Source organism: Triticum urartu, chromosome 7, assembly GCF_003073215.2.
Source record: "Triticum urartu cultivar G1812 chromosome 7, Tu2.1, whole genome shotgun sequence".
Lineage (NCBI taxonomy): Eukaryota > Viridiplantae > Streptophyta > Magnoliopsida > Poales > Poaceae > Triticum > Triticum urartu.
Genome location: NC_053028.1, coordinates 455,936,724 through 455,944,645, shown reverse-complemented (window position 1 = coordinate 455,944,645; position 7,922 = coordinate 455,936,724). Strand labels below are relative to the sequence as shown.

Below are 7,922 nucleotides of genomic sequence, written 5' to 3'. Positions count from 1 at the left end.
GGGCTACAAGTAAAGCTGACTTGTCTGACTCTGGACAAGATTTTCTCTCAAAGTCTTCGCTCGAAGACATAGGATTTGAATTAGGCATCACTACAGTCATTCTGACTGGTTCTTCTGGACCCCACTTAACAGTACGGTGATTCCTATGACACTACATAAATGAAATAAAACTACGAAGGATCTAAGTCTTCGAGTTCCATAAGCTTCATAGGGAGTCTTCTCATGTCATTGTCTTCAATATGAATATCTTCATAAACCACCATTGTCTTCAATGTCTTCGTACATTTTTAGGGGTCATCTCTGGTAATAAAACCGAATCAATGAGGGACTTCTACCTGTGTTTTCCTGCAATTCTCACAAACACGTTAGTCCCTCAACTAGGTTTGTCGTCAATACTCCAAAACCAACTAGGGGTGGCACTAGATGCACTTACAATCTCCCCCTTTTTGGTGATTGATGACAAACTAGTTGAAGTTTTCAACGGGGAACATAATTTGTGAAATAGTAAGGGAATTTGTCTTCATAAGTTGCAAGGGCTCCCCCTGAAGATGTGCATATAAGTAATTTGCCTTTTGAATGCAAATGCACATGGCAGGTTGTACTTGTGGAGATCCACTTCAACTTATGATGACAATCCACTATGCATGTGAAAGTATATGAAGATAATGACATGCATAATGGAAAATGGACGTCTGCAGTAACGCGCCTGAACTTCCCTCTGTAGGAACACGACCTTTGGGCTATCTTCGCAATCGTGGCTTCCCCTATGAATTATTCTTATTAGTCATGTTCTATATGATGTTAGTGTAATCTAGAAACGTTTTTAGCAACTAAATACCCGTTTTAAATAGGATTCTCGCGCGTTGGCGGATTTTGCTCTTGGGTCATGATGAAATTGCATTTTTTGCAATTTTACTGCCTGAGTTGTTCGACCTGAACTTCTCCCAGTGCTAGTGGAACTTCCGCCAACATTGCCCAAATGGGGCTTGCGATATAACGTTGAAAAACTATGGACACCAGTATCATGACCCAAGTTAAATTTTTGGCAAAATGTAAGTGGTTTAAGAGCAGTTTTGAAAACCGTTTTTTCCTTCATATAAAAAACGTGAATTGTATTTTTGATCGCATTTCTAAACTGTATATCGGAATGAGGCAAATAATATGGCGTTGGAAAGCTGCTGCAAAAATGCTCCTTCCACATGTTGAAAGTTTTCTCTCATTCCCTACGGTTAAAGAGTAATTTTGAAAATCGTAAAATTTCGCAAACCAAACAGCCGAGTTCGTATTTTAGATGTCGTTTCTAAACAGCTAATCCAATTGAGGAAAATGATATGGCGTTGGAAAGCTTATGAAAATGCGCTACTTTTTCATGTAGAAAGTTCTTTCTAATTTTGAACGGTCCGAGTTTGTATTTTTTATCTATTTTTTTAACCGTATGTCAGAATGTAGCAAATGATATGGCGTTGGAAAGCTTGAGGAAATGCGAAACTTTTTGGTATATATTTTCTCCCCCAATTCCTTAAAGTTTTAAGTCAAATTTGAAAATGGCTAAAAACATATTTTCATCGTAATTTCTACAAACTTTATCGAAATGGGGCAAATAATATACCGTTGAAAAGCTAAGGAAAATGCGAAAATCTTTCATGTTGATGGTTTTTGTGATTCCTGGCCGTTTTTAAGTAATTTCGAAAATGGCGAGATCATTCGTTCTGCCTTTATCGCGAAACAGATTCTTCGAAAATGCACCACGTGAAGAACCTGAACTTCTCGGCATGTCTACTTGAACTTCACTTTGTTTTTCACGTGCTTTGTTTGCTCGTAGATCTCCATCCACTACTCGTAGCTCTCCATCCACTCGCCAGAATTGAGGAAGTGATATACCGATGGAAAGCTGATATAAACATGCAACTTTCCCGTGTTGATCATTTTTTCATACTCGCGACGATTTTAAAAGTTTTTCATCTGAAATTCATTCAGCATAGTAGTTGAACCTCCTGCTATTTTCACGTTGAACTTTCGTGACGTATTTTTGTTTGTAATTTTCTCATCCATTCATTAGTTTTTTCACTTTCTCCGACCAAGGACTCGAACTTACACAAATGATATATCCTGTCGTTTTGAAATAAATTAGAAAATGGCAATATCATGATTTCTGCGTTCATCGCGAATGAAAATGCACTGCGTGAAGTAGTTGAACTTCTCGAGCATGTTAGTTTGAACTTCACTCTGTTTTTAATGTGTTGTTTTTTGCCCGTAACTCCCGAACCACTTATCAGAATTGAGCAAATGATATACCGATGGAAAGCTGTTGAAAATACGCAACTTTCCCGTGTTGTTCAATTTTCATGCTCGCGACAGTTCAAAAGAATTTTTTGAATGCGTAAAAATGTGAGGCAGGCCATTTATTAGAATGTAGCATATAATATACCGTTGGAAAGCTTATGAATTGGAGCAACTTTTTCATCTACACAATCGTTAGAAATTCGTTGCCTTTTGAGAGCAATATTAAAAATGGCAAAAACAACATAGTTTTTTGCTTGTTTTTAACATGTAATTGAAGGTTGGACGTCTCGCACTAGAGATCTCGAACTGCACTGGGAGGAGGATGTGAACTTCTTGCAACAAACATTTTAGGCTTTTAGTTTTTTATTCATTTTATTCTCATCTGAAATGCATTCCGTGTAGTAGTTGAACTTCCCGTTGTTTTCACTTTGAACTTCTACCACGTATTTGTGTTCGTAATTTCTCACCCGTTCATCGGAGTTGCACAAATGATATACCATTACGATTACCTCTCTCACAAGAAGTTCTAAACTTACCCATGCCGAGCACCTGAACTTCTTGCAACTAAATTTTTATACTTTAACTTTTTTATTCTATTTTCTCATATGAAAACACACACCATGCAGTACGTGAACTTCTGGTTGTTACCACTTTGAACTTCTCTCTGTTTTGCTTTATAACAGAAAAAATATGAGTTTTGTATAGACATCGAACTGCTCTAACTTTTTTTATTTGAACTTCTTTGTGTGTTTTTTAGAAATGAAAAAATTGGTGTTTTGTTAGAAACATTGAACTTCTTCATTATTTAGAATTGAACTTGTTAGTTTTATTCTTTAGAAACCAAAAAAACCAAGTTTTCAAATAAATATCAAACCGCTCCACTTTTTAAAATTGAACTTACAAAACAAAATTATGGGGTTTTCCACTTTCTACGAACATGCTATATCTTATGAAGTTTTTATTTGTCGTGACATTTTGAGGCATTGTTTGCTATTGGTGAAATGGCCTAGATGGTCCTTTTTTATTCATTGATGAATTTCTTCGGTATGTGGTACACGTGAACTTAGGAATTTCTTAGACATGAACTTCGCATGCTATTGAAATTCAAGAAAATTGCATGCAACATTACAAATACACTTCGTGTGCTACATGTACAACAAATACATCACTATGATACATAAATTTCATGTGCTACATGAACTTGCCCTTAGTTTTTTGTAAAGATCGAGCCATGATGTTGTTTTTATTTCGGATTCTCGGGTATTTTTAAAAAATGGGGAAATCATTTTTTATAAACCTTTTTGATATGTTTCATTATTTTAATTTGAACTTCTTCATTTTATTCTTCAGTAATGAGAAAAAAATCCAAGTTTTTCTTCACATCAAACTTGTCTATTTTTTAAATTTGGACTTCTTGTTTTTTTTTGTAATGGAAAATATCCTATAGTTTTAGTAAACATCGAACCGCTCCATTACTTTACTTTGAACTTCGAGAGTTTTTTTATTTAGAAACGGTGAAAATCCTTTTGTAATTTTAGTTTTTAAATTGAACTTCATACTTTTCTTTTTCTAGAAAACGGGAAGAACTTGAGTTTTGTGCATATATTCAACTGCTCCATTATTATTAATGTGAACTTGGTGGCTTGATTAGTTAGTCTCAAGGGAAATCCTTTCTTACTAAATAAAAATTGAACCACATCATTATTTAATTTTGAACTTCTAGGATCTTCTTTTAATATACAAATTGAACCACATTGGGTTGCCAGGATGAACTTCAATCTTTTTCTGTTTCCAGAGAAAAGCAGTGTATTGGTGAATAATAACCTTATGTTGAACACCCTGCAGACTAGTCTTATTTGCTCACTGTTTCTCTACATAAAAGGGTAAAATCACGAAAAATCATGGAAAACAACATCAATAGTTTTTTCGGTCTTATTTGCTCACTGTTTCTCTACATAGAGATGGGAATCAAAGAAATTTTGTCACCATAAAAAAATTTATATTTATGAGCATGTCATGGGCCCGTGCAACCTGCTGACTAGTGTTTTTATTTGTTTGTTTAGTATCATTTTTGCAGCGCCCATCTTTTTTCAGCAATCTTTTTGTGTACATTTTCCAAATTTAACATTTTTAAACCTGCCGAAAATAGGCTTGCACTTCTCTTTGATGAATGCATTTTTTTCTTGATGCATTTTTTCATCATTAAGATGCATTCTTCCCGACGTCCAATGATTGAACTCTCTAGACATTAACCTTTGAACTTCCTTCCATCAAATCAAGTGAAGAAAGTGCATGAACATAAAAAGGGGACGGAGTTACAAGGTCCATGACACACTTCTTTGGGGCATGTTCGTGAAGCCTCCCCATAATAAACTTTGAACGTTACAAAATCTAAGCGGCGAAATGAAATAATCAAATACGTGTGAGAGGCTACAGGAACACTGTGCATAACAATTTCAGTAGAAGCGGGGCCATAGCTTAGCATTCCTGTATTATTTTTTTTTGATATGGAACACTCATATTCCATTAACATGCGGCTAAATCGCCGGTTACAGCACGGGTTACATCATCAGGATAGTTTGACGGCCACTGGCGGCTTTCAACATGAGCTAGACCCGAACCGAACGCTGCCAACACATGCGCTGGCTTGTTACACTCACGTGGTGTATGCACTACACTAGCTTGGATAAAACATGTAGCAAGCCTAAACTTGAGTTCTCTGAAGGCTTGTCCAAGAGAAGACCGATCATCAATATCAATAGACACAGCTTGTTGCAGTACTAGATAATCGGTCTCAAACTCAACTCTCCCCACACCTATTTGATCAGCAAGATTGACTTCAGTTAGCAGGGCTGTCGTCTCAGCATGAAGGGCACTGGCCATGGCTGAGGATGAACCACCAACAGCAAATAGTATCTCTCGGGTAGCATCTCTACATATCAGTCCCCATCCGCCACCCCCAGCTTGTGCTGAATAAGCACCATCAATATTAATCTTCACTGTGTTAAGCGGTGGTGGCACCCAAGAGCAGTCGACAGTGGTATTAAGGACTGCAGGCTTGCTATCAACGAACTCCTTCCATTCATTCACATGAAACCGAATATCATATTGGAACTCCTCCGTTGTGGCTCTGCATTCACCATGATTTCCACGATTTCTTTCTTGCCACCAATACCATAGCAAAGCAATGGTGAGCATCCTATGTTCCTAGGGTAATCGGGTGACTGCATGGACAACTTCCTTTGCTGAAGCTAGCTAAGACGAATGCATTCGCACTCCCTCACTTCGTTCCTGTAGATTTTTGAAGAAGTGATAGGTGCTTTGACGAAGTGTACGAAAACTAGCAGCTCGAGTCTTTTGTGTGCTCTATTTTTGTGGTGATAACAGGAACCAACGAGAAGAGAGGAGGACAACATCCTGTTTTGCTCACCTGCAGCATACCGTGGGTTACCAACGGCCTCCTGACAGGAGGACAGAGGGGCCGCGGTCGCGAGCAGATGGTAGGGCGGTGACGGCGGCTGCAGGAGCTCCGGCAGAGGTCATGTCTGCGTATGAGGGCCGGCCAGCAGCAGCACGAGGGCAGTGTGCAAGGGCGGCCGCATCCATTCTCGACACCGGCAGGCGAGAGTGGTTGTGACGGTGGTACCATGGAATTTGCGGGCGTGGGACGTTGGGGGCGGCGGCGGCGCGGTTTCCTTACGGGGGGCGGAGACGGCGCCGTAGGATGGACGGGCGGCGCTCTGCCGCACCTGCGTCCCTGGGAATGGATGCGCCCACGGCGGTGGTCGGAGGTTGGGCCGGCGGCGTGGCGGTTGGAGGTCGGGCAGGCCATGGGCGGCGGTTGGTGGTGAGGATGAGGATGGGGGCGCGACGATGGGGGTCTCCGGGGAGGGCGTGCGGCGGCGTGGGGATCCGGGGAGGTGGCTCGGCTACGAAAGATCAGGGGGTGTGGGCGGCGGCTCCGGTTGCCGGCAGCACACGCCGGTGGGCAGCAGATCCGGTGGCCGGCAACCCAGCGGGGAAGGTGGGGATTGGGTCGGGGATGCGCCAGGGGATTGGGCGGGGATGTTTTTTTTTTTTCTACTGTACCGGTTCAGGAGTTTCCGAGGATATATCTCGGCTCTTATAGGACGTGTCATGATCCAAATAACTATTCTAATCCTGTGATTAGAATAGTGTTGTCCTATATATATATATAATGATATGAGCGCTAGTTTGTTATCTTGATGAGTTTTATGGTCATACTTATAGTGAATATCTCTGAGGTTGAATCCCTCAAGAGCGCGGTGGCCGAAGCCAAAAAGGAGGTGGAGGAGGAACGAGCCTCCTGCCGAAAACATGAAGCGAGGTTGGATGAAGTCCAACAAGAGCTCAAGCATGCCATAAGCAAATGTGATTCCTTGGAGCGCAAGATTTCGGATCGAGACTCCGAACTTGCTAAGGCCCTCCAAAGCGCGAAGGAGGCTCGGGTTTAAGCCCAAGACGTCTTCCGGGAGATCCAAGAGGCAAGGCAGATAGTGGCGGGTAAGGCCTTTAATATGCAGAGCAAATTTGTAAGGAGCAGATACATCTTACTCACCCGGATTTGGAGTTCTCCAGGAGCATTTGCGGATCTGCCCCAGAGTGTTGCCGAGGCCGCGGATTTCTTCCGAGCCAAAGAGGGGAGCTCGACAGAGAAGCTGTTCTGGTCGCAGTATCTTGCGCCAGAGCATCCGGTTTCCCTCAACGATCAGCTGAAGTAGTTGACCGAACTGCATAGGGTGGTTGGATTAGCAATGAAGAATGTTATAGTCCATCTTTGGCCAGCCGAGCCCATACCCAGTAGCTACTTCAGGCTCGTGAAGTGGCTAAACAAAGCCCCCCCCCCCCCTGTCCCCCCAAAAACGGCGGGAGTATCTTGCGCCAGAGCATCCGGTTTCCCTCAACGATCAGCTGAAGTAGTTGACCGAACTGCATAGGGTGGTTGGATTAGCAATGAAGAATGTTATAGTCCATCTTGGCCCAGCCGAGCCCATACCCAGTAGCTACTTCAGGCTCGTGAAGTGGCTAGTCAATGCCTGCCCCCGGCTTGACACCATAAAGCGGTCGGTCTGTATCGAAGGCGCCCAGATGGCCTTCACCCGTGTGAAGGTGCAGTGGGTGAAGATGAATGCCACCAAGCTTGCAACCGAGGGACGACCTGCAAGCAAGGAGCACCGTAGGCCAGAGAGATATTTTGACGAAGTCCTAGAAGGTTCCCGCATTGTAGAGGGCCAATGTTCCAAGGATATTATTTTTGAATGAATGTATCCAGGCTGCCCAACTTTGTATTACGAAACAAGGCTATCGTATAATATGCTTGCTTATTTTGTTTCAAATTATATTCCTCATGTGCGGCCGTTTGCTGTATCTGAGAGTTTTCCAGACGTCGGCTTCAGCCCCCACGTAGATATTACAGGGGTGCTTGGAATAGCACATGAGCACACTTGACCGAACATCTAGGTCCTTAAAGGAGGTGGCAGTGCGGCAAACCAGGCAATTGGACTATGCGGCATTATCACTCTCACTTAGCCATAGGAGTTTGTGTGGCACCCCAGCTCAGAGAAACCGGAACGCCCCGTATTGCAGCCCAGAGATCGAGGAGAAGTCTCTGGAATATG

The 7,922-nt window shown here is 42.3% G+C and overlaps 1 long non-coding RNA gene across 1 annotated transcript; it reads right to left on the bottom strand.

Moving 5' to 3' along the window:
- Nucleotides 1–4,743: 4,743 nt before the first annotated feature.
- On the bottom strand, nt 4,744–6,460 carry LOC125520280. Its single transcript, XR_007288596.1, has 2 exons — nt 5,714–6,460; nt 4,744–5,574 (listed from the first exon to the last, which is right to left on the bottom strand). It is a non-coding gene; the product is annotated as an uncharacterized LOC125520280 (long non-coding RNA).
- Nucleotides 6,461–7,922: the final 1,462 nt, after the last annotated feature.